Below are 11,432 nucleotides of genomic sequence, written 5' to 3'. Positions count from 1 at the left end.
CATAATTTTTACCTTTTTTTTTAAATTTTATTGAATGGAAGCAAAAAATGTCGAAAAAGCATCAATATTTAGAATAAGTTAAGATTTGTAGGAATTGGTCATCTTTGGCACGAATTATGGCCTTCAAATGGCCAATGAATCTGTCACATGCTGCCTGAATGTTGCTCTGCGGTAGTTTGGCCCATTCCCGGCGAAGCGCTTGCTTGAGGTGATCGACACTTTGGTATTTTTTAGTAACAACCTCGCTTTCCAAAATACTCAAGACACAATATTCCAACGGATTAGTATCCGGAGGTTTTGGTGACCATTGTGTGCTGGAAATGATACGAGGAACCTCGTTTTGTAACCATTTTTGGGTAGCGCGTGCTGTGTGCGATGGTGCTGAGTCCTGTTGGAATGTCTAAGGTCTGAAGCTAAAATGTTTGAGTGTCCAAGGCTTTAATACACCCTTTAGAATATTGGCAGCCCACACCATCAACGTGACCAGCGTTTGAGTTCTGGTGGCCAACCGGTGGACATTTTCAGCTGACCTCTTTGGCAAGTAACCATGATCATTTTTATACCCTATACCACAAGGTGGTCATTGTATTATGTCTTTGTACATTTGTTTGAACATGGAGAAGGAAGTTACTTTTGAGGATCTTCATAGAATCACTTTCTGAGTTGATTTATGCATGTCAGTCCGTCCGTCCGTTCGTCTGTCCATGTATTCTTGTGTACAAAATGCAGGTCGCATTTATTATCCGATTGAGATGAAATTTTCCAAACAACATTTGTTTGGCCCAACCCTATTGAAATTGGAGATAATCGGTAAAAATTTAGATATAGCTCCCATATATATCTTCGTCCAATTTGCCTTTTATTGCGCACCAAAAGTTTAATATTTGCCCAAATGGGATGGAATTTGGCACATACGATCGAATTGAGTCTAGAAGGTAGTATGCCAATTTTGGTGAAGGTCGGTTCAGATATAGTTATAGCTCCCATATATATTGTTCATCCGATTTGTTAGTTTTGTCCTCCGCAGCCGTAATATGCACTCTGTAACAATAATATTTGGGGAAAAATATCAAACACAGCTCAGAAATACCTTTGCGAAATTTTATCGAGATCGGTTCAGATTTGGATATAGCTCCCATATATAACTTCGTCCGATTTATATTTTATTGTGCACCAATTTGGCACATGCGACCGAATTGAGTCTAGAAGGTAGTATGCCAAATTTGGTAAAGATCGGTTCAGATATAGCTATAGCTCCCATATATACTGTTCATCCGATTTGTTGTATTTGTTACCCACAGCCGTAATATGCAATCTGTAACAACAATATTTTGGGATATATATCAAATACAGCTCAGAAATATCTTTGCCAAATTTTATCGAGATCGGTTCAGATTTGGATATAGCTCCCATATATATCTTTATCTGATTTCAAATTAATTTTGCACAAAATGGGCAATACAAGTCCGAATTTAACAGATACAAATGCTTCGGCATATTTAGTCCTTTGAACTTTAAATTACAATTATAATCATAGCGTGTATGATTGAATTCTTGCATTAAAACTTTTAATTGTTATGTGGAGCTCTACAAAATTAGCAAAATGGTGTAGGGTATCATAAAATCGGCCCCGCTCGACTTTAGGACTTTCTTTACTGGTTTTTGCTTACAAACTGCTGGACAACGAATATTTTCTCATCGGAGATAACCAAATTCGGTAGCCACTACTTTCGGCCAAGCGAAGCAACTCTTTAGCTCTTTTGAGTCTATTTTCTTTCAGTTGCGGTGTAAGTTTTTGCACTTTTTGGAATTTCAATGGCTTTACCCCGAGCTCATTTTTCAATATTTGCCGAAAGGAATATTGCCATATCTTCAGCTCACGAGTCATTTTTCGGCCACTGCGAAGCAGGTTTCAATCAAGTCGCTTCTTTACTTTTCGAACCATTTCTGATGATGTTGCTGTTTTCTTCTGTCCACTTCCTTGACGTGGGGATACGCTATCAGTATCACGCTCACGAGCGATGGTTCGAGACACAAAAGATTTATTCACATTTAAGTGTTGGAGTGCCCTAACGATAGCCAGTTGTGGGTTTCCAGCTAAATATAAAGAGATCACACTATCACGCTTGAATTCCATAACGAAAAACTTTTTCTGGAAAATTCTCACCAAAATGCTTTTGTACGCCTGTAAACAATACAATGAGCTGTCACTGGAATAATTTTAACAGCTGTCGGAGGAGTGACTTCGAAATGACAGCAGTCTGAAGTTGGTTGCAGTTTTTTCATCTCACCCTGTATATTTATAAATATCGTATCTGAGTATTCAATACAACACAGTATACTGAAATTCCTCTTATTCGTTGTGGTCTTCATCATGGGAGCAAAGAATGTTTTCTAATTATTTCTGGCAGGTTTTTGGAAAGAAATCGGTGTTTTCCTCATAGGTTTGTCTGAAGAAGGTCCCTGGGAGCTTTTTTCATAGTAGTGAAATAACTGACTGACTGAGCGAGATGGAACGCCCAGACGAAGCGGCTAAAACTGAAATCTTGAAAAGTACTAAAAAATTTTAAAACTTTGTATTGGACAAATGAGCCAGAATTTGGAATGCGAGTCCCTGATAGAGTGTAAGATAGATCTATCAAATGGTTTTTGGAAATTTGAACTTAAGGCTGCGAATAGTTCTAAAAAGGTACTTAATTTCTGAAATAATAACATTTGGTATTATGTGAACTTTATTAGAATTAAGCTTGAATAGTAAGTTTGATATATGATATGGAAATGTGTACTAAGTGTGTGAACTAAACATTATGGTACAAAATTTGGAACAGTTTGGTTTAGGTTGAATGGATGAAGCTGGAATTTTTAAATTTTGTATTGGGATCCCTGTCAGTGGTAGGTTTGTGATAAAGAGGTGATTTTGGAAATGTGTACTACTAACTAGTACTATATTTGGATAGTGCCTGAAATTTGAAACTTGATATTGGGTCGCTGTTCACATATGGACATATGGGAGTGATTTCGGAAATACCTACTATAATTGTACGAAAAGTACTGAATTGTACTATATTTCACATTTGGTGAAGGGATAGGGAAACAAGTTTTAAATCATTCAGATTACTGATCTGATATCTGTGTTTGAGATATGGTCGTGGCTTCGTGGAAATGTGTGTGGTACTAAATTTGGTATTGGTTGAAGGTCGAGGTCTCTGTTAGTATCTAAAGTTGATACTCAGAGGTGGTTTCGGAAATATGTACTATAATTATACGAAAAGTACTAAATTTGGTATTGGTTGAAGGAATAGTACTGAAATCCTTATCCAAGGAGTCTGTATTGAAACATCCTCCGAAAGTTGAAGTAGGAACAATTTTGTACTTAAACTTTCGGAGATATATTTAAATACTGGCGCACAATTTTTCACAAATCAGAATCAAGAAGAAAACCGCATATCTTAAAAAAGTGCGCTTGAATACAATGTGGGTGCCTTGGGAATTCCAAATTCCTTGGGAATTCAGCTTCAACGAGGGCGCCATATCGCATCATTTCATATGTGCCTAAGAAGAACAAAGAAAGTAACAAAAAAAAAAAAAACAAGTTCAATAGCAGTAAGTTCAGCTGGGCCGAATTTTGAATACCCTCCACCATTTGGAACGAATTTGGCAATTTTCAAAAAAAAAAAAAAAAATAAATAAATAAGTAAAATAAAATAAAATCCATTAAAATCATAAAAATACCGAATATATGAAGTCGCCGTTATATCGGGGTCTGTAGAAAGACGTGGACCTGCATATTCAGCTTTTGTCACAAGCCATTAAAATATTCAAATTCTAAACTTAAAAAATAAAATCCGGTGAATAATGTAATGTGAATAATCATCAAAATCGAAATTGACCTGCCTGCAGACAATGGACTGATCTGTGCAAAATTTATTCGTTTTTACTCTAGCGTGTATACAACAGATGTACGGACGGGCTTATCTAAATCGTCTTAGAATTTTACGCTGATCAAGAATATACATACTTTGATGGGTTTAAAATTATTATTTCCATGGGTTACAAACGGAATGACGAACTTTATATACCCTCCATACTATGTATGGTGAAGGATATAAAATAAAAGTAGCTTTTATACCCTCCACCATGCATAGTACGGAGGGTATATTAAATTCGTCATTCCGTTTGTAAGTCATAGAAGTATCCTGTGCCTTTCCGGCTCAACCGTTGGGTGTAAAATACTTATAAAAAGAGGCAATCAGACCTGTAAACTTCTATTGACATGGTATCGGTAGGTGTAGGGTATCATATGGTCACTGTCTAACGCTTCTTATTGTTTATTTCTGTTTTGTTTGTTGGCATTTCAATATTTGATCCTAATAATAGTGTAATCCTTGCTAACTTTTTGTGGCTGTTGCACGAATTATGAATAATTCCTTAGTTTGTATTCTGAACATCTGTTGTTTTTGTAGTGACATCACTTTTTAACAGCCATCGATTACGAATGTATTATCAAATAATTTGGCTCGTCCTGCTCAACGTTGCTTTAAAGTGTGCGTGTGTGTCTGGTCTGCCTGTACACAGCCATAAAATATTTCATCCATTTTCCCCCTCAATGTTGTGCTCCACTAAAGGTGTTAGCCAGGGACACCAGCGACCTTGACATCATATTCTCCTCTCCTCCTTATCGCTTTTGCTCGCAATCTGCGATGGTCGGCATAACCTATATTCCTACCTTTGCTATGGCATGTATTTTCAAAATGCTCAACATCGTGCTTAAGGGTACAACAATAATTGATGTAATTTGCATAAAAGCCATCGAAGGTTTTCACGTTGCTATGAACTTTTATGAATATAATTTCATATCGCCACATCGCATTGATGCTGGCCACCGGGGCCAACAAATTGACGAAGAAGATGTGTGGTAAAAATATTATCGAAGTTGTTGTATTGCCAAGGGCTTAATAATTGTGTTTTCAACAAAATATCTAAAGGTTTGATCTCGTAACACACAACAGCAAATATTGACCTGAATCTTGTAGGGAAGGTTTTGTATAAATGGGGAGATGTGAGTTAAGTAATTCAGTGGTCTATGTTTTAAATATATTTGTTGTAGTAGACACTAATATAAAATATGGCGGGCGAATTTTAGTAATAGCCAAAAGTTATAATGTTAATGGTCATTGTTGTATTTCTCAAAGAGAATATTTTTGAAATAAATTTCAAAATAATATAAGGATGAGGAAAATGTTCAAATTCCAGTTCATTTGTTAATTCATGTATAGGGGTGAGTAGCATTAAAACTTTAAACTGTAAATAGAAACTCTCTTTTTGCAAATAATGTTGAATATAAATAGAGGGTGAGATGAAAAAACTGCAACCAATTTCAGACTGTTGTCATTTCTAAGCCACTCGTCCGACAGCTGTTAAAATTATTCCAGTGACAGCCCATTATATTGTTTACAAGCGTACAAAAGCATTTTGGTGAGAATTTTCCAGAAAAAAAGTTATTCGTTATGGAATTCAAGCGTGATTGTGTGATGTCTTTAAATTTGACTGAAAAACAGCTAGTGGCTATCGTTAGAGCAATGTGAATAAATCCTTGTGTCTCGTATCATCGCCCGTTACCGTGATACTGGTAGCGTAGCCTGACGTCAAGGAAGAGAACGGAAAAAAACTGCAACATCAGCAGATATGATTCGAAAAGTAATAAAGCGACTTGATCGAAAGCCGCGTCGCAGTGGCCGAAAAATTGTTCGTCAGCTGAACATATCGCAATATTTCATTCGGCAAATATTGAAAAATGAGCTCGGGGTAAAGCCATGGAAATTCCAAAAAGTGCAAGAACTTATACCGCAACAGAAAGAAAATAGACTCAAAAGAGCTAAAGAGTTGCTTCGATTGGCCAAATGTGCTGAACTGCCGAATTTGGTTTTCTCCGATGAGAAAACGTTCGTTGGCCAGCAGTTTGTAAACAAACAAAATGATCGTGTTTACTTGCCAAGGAGGTCAGCTGAAAATGTGCACCTTTGGTTGGCCACCAGAACTCAAGCGCCGCCCATGGTCATGGTGTGAGCCGCCATAACAGCCCATGGTCGCGCTCCGTGCGTATTAATCGACCGTGGCATCAGAATAAATGCCGAATAATATCGCGAAAATATTCTGGAGGGTGTATCAAAGCTTTGGGCATGCAAACATTTTTGCCGCAGACCTTGGACATTCCAACAGGACAAATCTTACAAAATGAGGTTCCTCGCTTCATTTCTAGGACACAATTGCACAAATCCAATCCCAAAATCTCCGGATACCAATCCGTTTGACTATTAAGTCTGTAGTATTTTGAAAAGCAAGGTTGGCACTAAGAAATACCAAAGTGTCAATCACCTCGATCACCCGGCATTTCGCCAGGAATGGGCCAAAATGCCGCAGAGCAACATTCGGGCAGCGTGTGACGGTTTTATTGGCAGTTTGAAGGCCATAATTCGTGCCAAAGATGACCAATTCGTACAAATCTTAACCTTTTCTAAAATGTGATGCTATTATCGGCATTTTTATACCCTCCACCTTAAAAAGGAGTGTATATTAACTTTGTCATTCCGTTTGTAACATCCTTAAATATTCGTCGTAGACCCCATAAAGTACATATATTCATAATCAGCATAAAATTCTAAGTCGATTTAACGATGTACGTCTGTCTACCCGTCTTTCTGTCTGTCTGTCTGTTGAAATCACGATACAGCCCACATTATTTGACGTAGAGCGCCAAAATCTAGCAGAGCAATTGGTATTGTGTCTAGGATGGTTGGTATTGAGATATATCGGTCCACGTTCTGGTATAGTCCCTATATAACGGTACCTCCCGATATTCGGTATTTTGATGATTTGTGACACATTTTTTCAAGGATATCTCTGAAAATTGGTATTTGTAGGTCATAACGGGTCCCTGTACGTGTGGCAAAACATTGCATGTATAGGTCCACGTTTTGGTATAGCCCCATATAATGGTACCTCCCGATATTCGATATTTTTATTATTTTTGCCACATTTTTTAATGAATTTGTCTAAAAATTGGTATTTGTTGGTCATAATGGGTTCCAGCTCCGGTGGCGAAACATTGCATGTATGGGTCCATGATTTGGTACAGCCCCCATATAACGGTACCCCCCGATATTCTGTATTTTGATGGTTTTTGCCACATTTTTTCACTGATTTGTCTAAAAATTGGTATTTGTGAGTCATAATGGGTCCTAGTTCGTGTGGAGAAACATTGTATGTATAGGTCCACGTTTTGGTATAGTCCCCATATAATGGTACCTCCCAATATTCGGTATTTTGATAATTTTTGACACATTTTTTCACGAATTTCTCTGAAAATTTGGTAGTTGTAGATCATAATGGGTCCCAGTTTGTGTGGCGAATCATTGTAATTATAGGTCCACGTTTTGGTATAGCCCCCTAACGGTACCTCCCGATATTCTTCATTTTAATGGTTTTTGCCACATTTCTTCTAATGTTTCCTTAACCCTAAGGTGGAGGGTATTAAAGGTTTGGCCCGGCCGAACCTAATGTTTTTTTACTTGTTTGCTTTCATTCAATAAAATTAAAAAAAATGTGAAAATTATGGCGTTTTTTATTTCACCCTGTAAGTACAAGCCACATATAAACGTGCATCCTGCTTCTAACAATTCGGAGGTCTATTTCCTTGGGTTTCTATGAAAAGTTTTCAAACGATTTGGCTGTAAGTTTATACTATTATTTCTTAGAAGGTAAAAAAAAAATGTTTGTACAGATAATCTATGAAGTCTATATCCAAGCAAATGGCTTCGTTTGAAGCCATTCAGAATTTGTATAGGTTAGAAACGTGGACTTTAGAGGTACTTTTATGTGTCTTGAACTGCAAATGTGGTCCTTTGAAATCCGTGGAATTACTTGTGTACACATAAGAATATCTTTCCACAGCAGTTGACAAACACAATCTATTCAATAAAACATAACCTCCTTCGAAAACAATGTGGTCTTCATATCCATGGTCGTTTTGCTTTTCATTGCATTCAATTGTCCGTAAATGTGGTCAATTGAATTCCGTGGAAATCCCGTCTTGTTGTTGCCACTCAATTAAGTTTGAGTCTGAAAAAATAAATGAAAAGTGGATGAGATTTCGTTCTTTTTTCATTCACTGCGGTCATTAATGAAATGAGAATCCTTTCAGTGACTAATGATGTAAAATCGAGTGTGTGTGTGAGAGAGAGAGAGTGTGTGTGTATGGGAGAAATGTAAACACAATCAGTTTGTGACACATTTTCATTTTAAGTATTTGTTTTTTTCATTTCTCGTTCACACATATAGAACTAATGAGTTCTCATAATTTATTTAAAGCCAAGTTTAACTGAAAAAAAGTTACCTTACTCAGCTTAAAGTTTTGAATGTATTTCATGGCTATTAGATATATGCTAATTAAGAAGATATTAAAACTCATTATATTTACATTCTTAACTATTCATTGTAATATGGGTTTAATTATTGCAAATGCTATTATTTATTTATAATCAAAAGTGGGAAATCAAAAATATAAGGTATCTTATAGGGTTCAATATTTAAACATGTAAAAAACATTACATTCGGCCCGGTCGAACTGTAAATATCCTCGTACAAAAAAATATTTAAAATCAAATTATCTGGATTAAAAAATGTTCCATTTTAAACTGCAAATACTAGTCCGATCGGTTGGGGAATGCAGATAATAAAATTTTCAAAAACAATAAAGTGAGGGCCATATAAAGCGGGATATGAAAATGGACAATGTTTTGACACCGGATATTGAACGAATTATGAACTACAAATACCGATTTTAAAATAAATCCGATAGGAAATGTGGCTTAAATCCTAGAAACACCGAATGTCAGCTATAGTAAAATGTGGACCTATACAGATAATGTTCGGCCGACAGAAGTAGAACCTGTTTTAAAATCTTAATGCCGATTTTGAAACAAATTCGATAGAAGATAGGACATAAATCATCTAAATATCAAATATTCGAAGGTACCACTATATGGGGACTATAGTGAAACGGGGACCTATGCAGACATTGTTCTGTCATTAGAGATAGAGCCCGTTACAAACTCTTAAAACCGAATTTTAAACAATTCCGTTAGAAAATATGTTTTTAATGCCAAAAATACCGAACAACGGCAGGTACCGTTATATGAGCGCTATAGGAAAACTTAGACCTATATTTACTATGTTCATATACCGGATTTAGAACGAACTAAAAATGCCAAATTTTTAGAAAAATTCCTTAAAAAATGTGGTATAAATTATCAAAAACTGAATATCTAAAGATCCGAACGAGATAGGACCCGTTATAAACTCTTAATATCAAATTTGCAACAATTTCGTGGAAATATACGGGAGGTACCGTTACATGGGGGCAATACGAAAACGACATTTTGTACCATTTAGTACAATTATAGTACACATTTCCAAATACCAACAGAGACTTCAATATCTAATTTCGGAATTCCAACAATATCCCTTCACCCATTTAGTACTTGTCGTACAACTATAGTACGGTCATACCAAATTTTGTATTATTTAGTATTTTGCATACCATTAGAGAGCAGTTACATTCATATCAAATTTCAGGGTTTATGCTCTTTTTGTTCATCCAATACCATATTCAGTACAATTGACTACAATTCGTAAAATTCTTAATCTCATACGCCAACAGTGGCAACTATATGCAAATTTAGTACTATTTAGTACTTTTTGTACAATTATAGTACACATTTCCAAAAATCAATTCCAGATACCAACAGTGACCTCAATATCAAACTTAAGGATTGTAGCCATTCATCCAATACCAAATTTAGTACTTTTCGTACAATTATGGTAGGATGTCCAAAAGCAGCTCCTTCTCTCTGCCACAGGTGCCAACAGTGACATTCATATCAAATATCCTGATTTCAGATTTATTCCTTCATCTAAAACCAAATTTATTATTATTTAGTACCTTTCGTACAATTCTTAACCACAGACGCCAAAAGTGACATCTGGATCAAATTTCAGGATTTCGGCTCTTATTTTCAATACCAACCACCCTAGACAGAATAATTGTGCCAAATAATGTGGACTGTATCGTGATTACAAAATACAGACGGACTTAGAATGGACTTACAATTTTATGCTGATCATGATTAGATATACTTTACATTATTTAGAGGTATAAGAAACAGATTGATAAATTTAATATACTCTTCTGAAGAATATAAAAATATGACATAAATGCCGAATAACCGTATTCCTTGGATTATAATTCTTTGATATAACTCCTAAATAATCGTATCAGGAAAGGAAAAAAGGTTGAGCGGTGCTGGCGGCGGCTGTGTGATAATATAAACAATTCTGGATATTTAGTCGCGGTACTTCTAGCTTCATATCGAACAAAACTTATTAAGGAACCAGAATATAATTATTGAATGCAGTCAAATTATAAAATTGGATAAAATATAAATATGGAACTTTATTCTACTGTGTGTTTGATTAGGTTTAAATTTAACATAATTGGCATAACATTGCGCATATTAAACTATACTATGGACCACCTCGTCTCCTTCTTCTTCATGTTACCCTGTACCACACAGTGGTGTAAGGAAAAATTCAATTCGAATAGAAAGAATGTGCCGAAATCAAAATTTTATCTTTAGATAGAAAATATAAAAATTTTGTCAACAATTCCTCTGGATATTAATAAATTTGTTAATGATGGCCTAACAACACAGTTCACAAAAACCACCAGATTGTAAAAATTTGCGTTTATAAATTAAATAAACTTTTTAATTTGTACTATCTAAAGTATTAATTTATTTATAGGGCGGTAACAAAATTTAGGTTTGACACTTTCTTTCTATCCGAAACAAAAAAGAATAATTATTAATTACATAGACACATTTCTTATTCTCAAAGAAGGCGAGCAGAGGGTTCTGGTTGAACGTCGTTATTAATGTATCCGTTTTGGAACAGGTGTAAAAATGGACTAGATGGTACTATTTATATTGGTAACTCTCTCACAGGTACCAATGACTGGATTGGCTGGTGGATATGTGAACTCTCGAATGGGAGAGGCCAAATATAATTGAAACTATGCACATTCTCATTTCTATCAATGCCAAGTCGAGTTCGAGATCGAAAAAAACAAACGCTAAAAAAGAAATCATACATTTTAAAGTAACATAGGCAGTACCGGATTCGGTTAAAACTTTGCACATTGTAATAAAGTGTATTTGTTTTTGGACAGGTGAAAATAGATAATATTCTTCCACTACTACGGTGGTCAACATTTTCACCGTGTGTTGTAATCACGCTAGAGTCCAAACGGCATGTGATAGGAAGCTGACATTTTTGAAATTTGTCTTTTGTCTGCAGTCAGGTCAAATTCGAGGAGA

The 11,432-nt window shown here is 35.7% G+C and overlaps 1 protein-coding gene across 1 annotated transcript in view; it reads left to right on the top strand.

Moving 5' to 3' along the window:
- LOC101891820 (ras-like protein family member 10B) overlaps positions 1-11,432 on the top strand; it is a 170,999-nt gene that overhangs the window by 67,763 nt on the left and 91,804 nt on the right. The gene's annotated exons all lie outside the window — the stretch shown is intronic.

This window comes from Musca domestica, unplaced genomic scaffold (assembly GCF_030504385.1).
Source record: "Musca domestica strain aabys unplaced genomic scaffold, Musca_domestica.polishedcontigs.V.1.1 21, whole genome shotgun sequence".
Classification (NCBI taxonomy): Eukaryota; Metazoa; Arthropoda; class Insecta; order Diptera; family Muscidae; genus Musca; species Musca domestica.
Note: the sequence above shows the minus strand (reverse complement) of the source record. Positions and strands in the feature narration are given on the sequence as shown.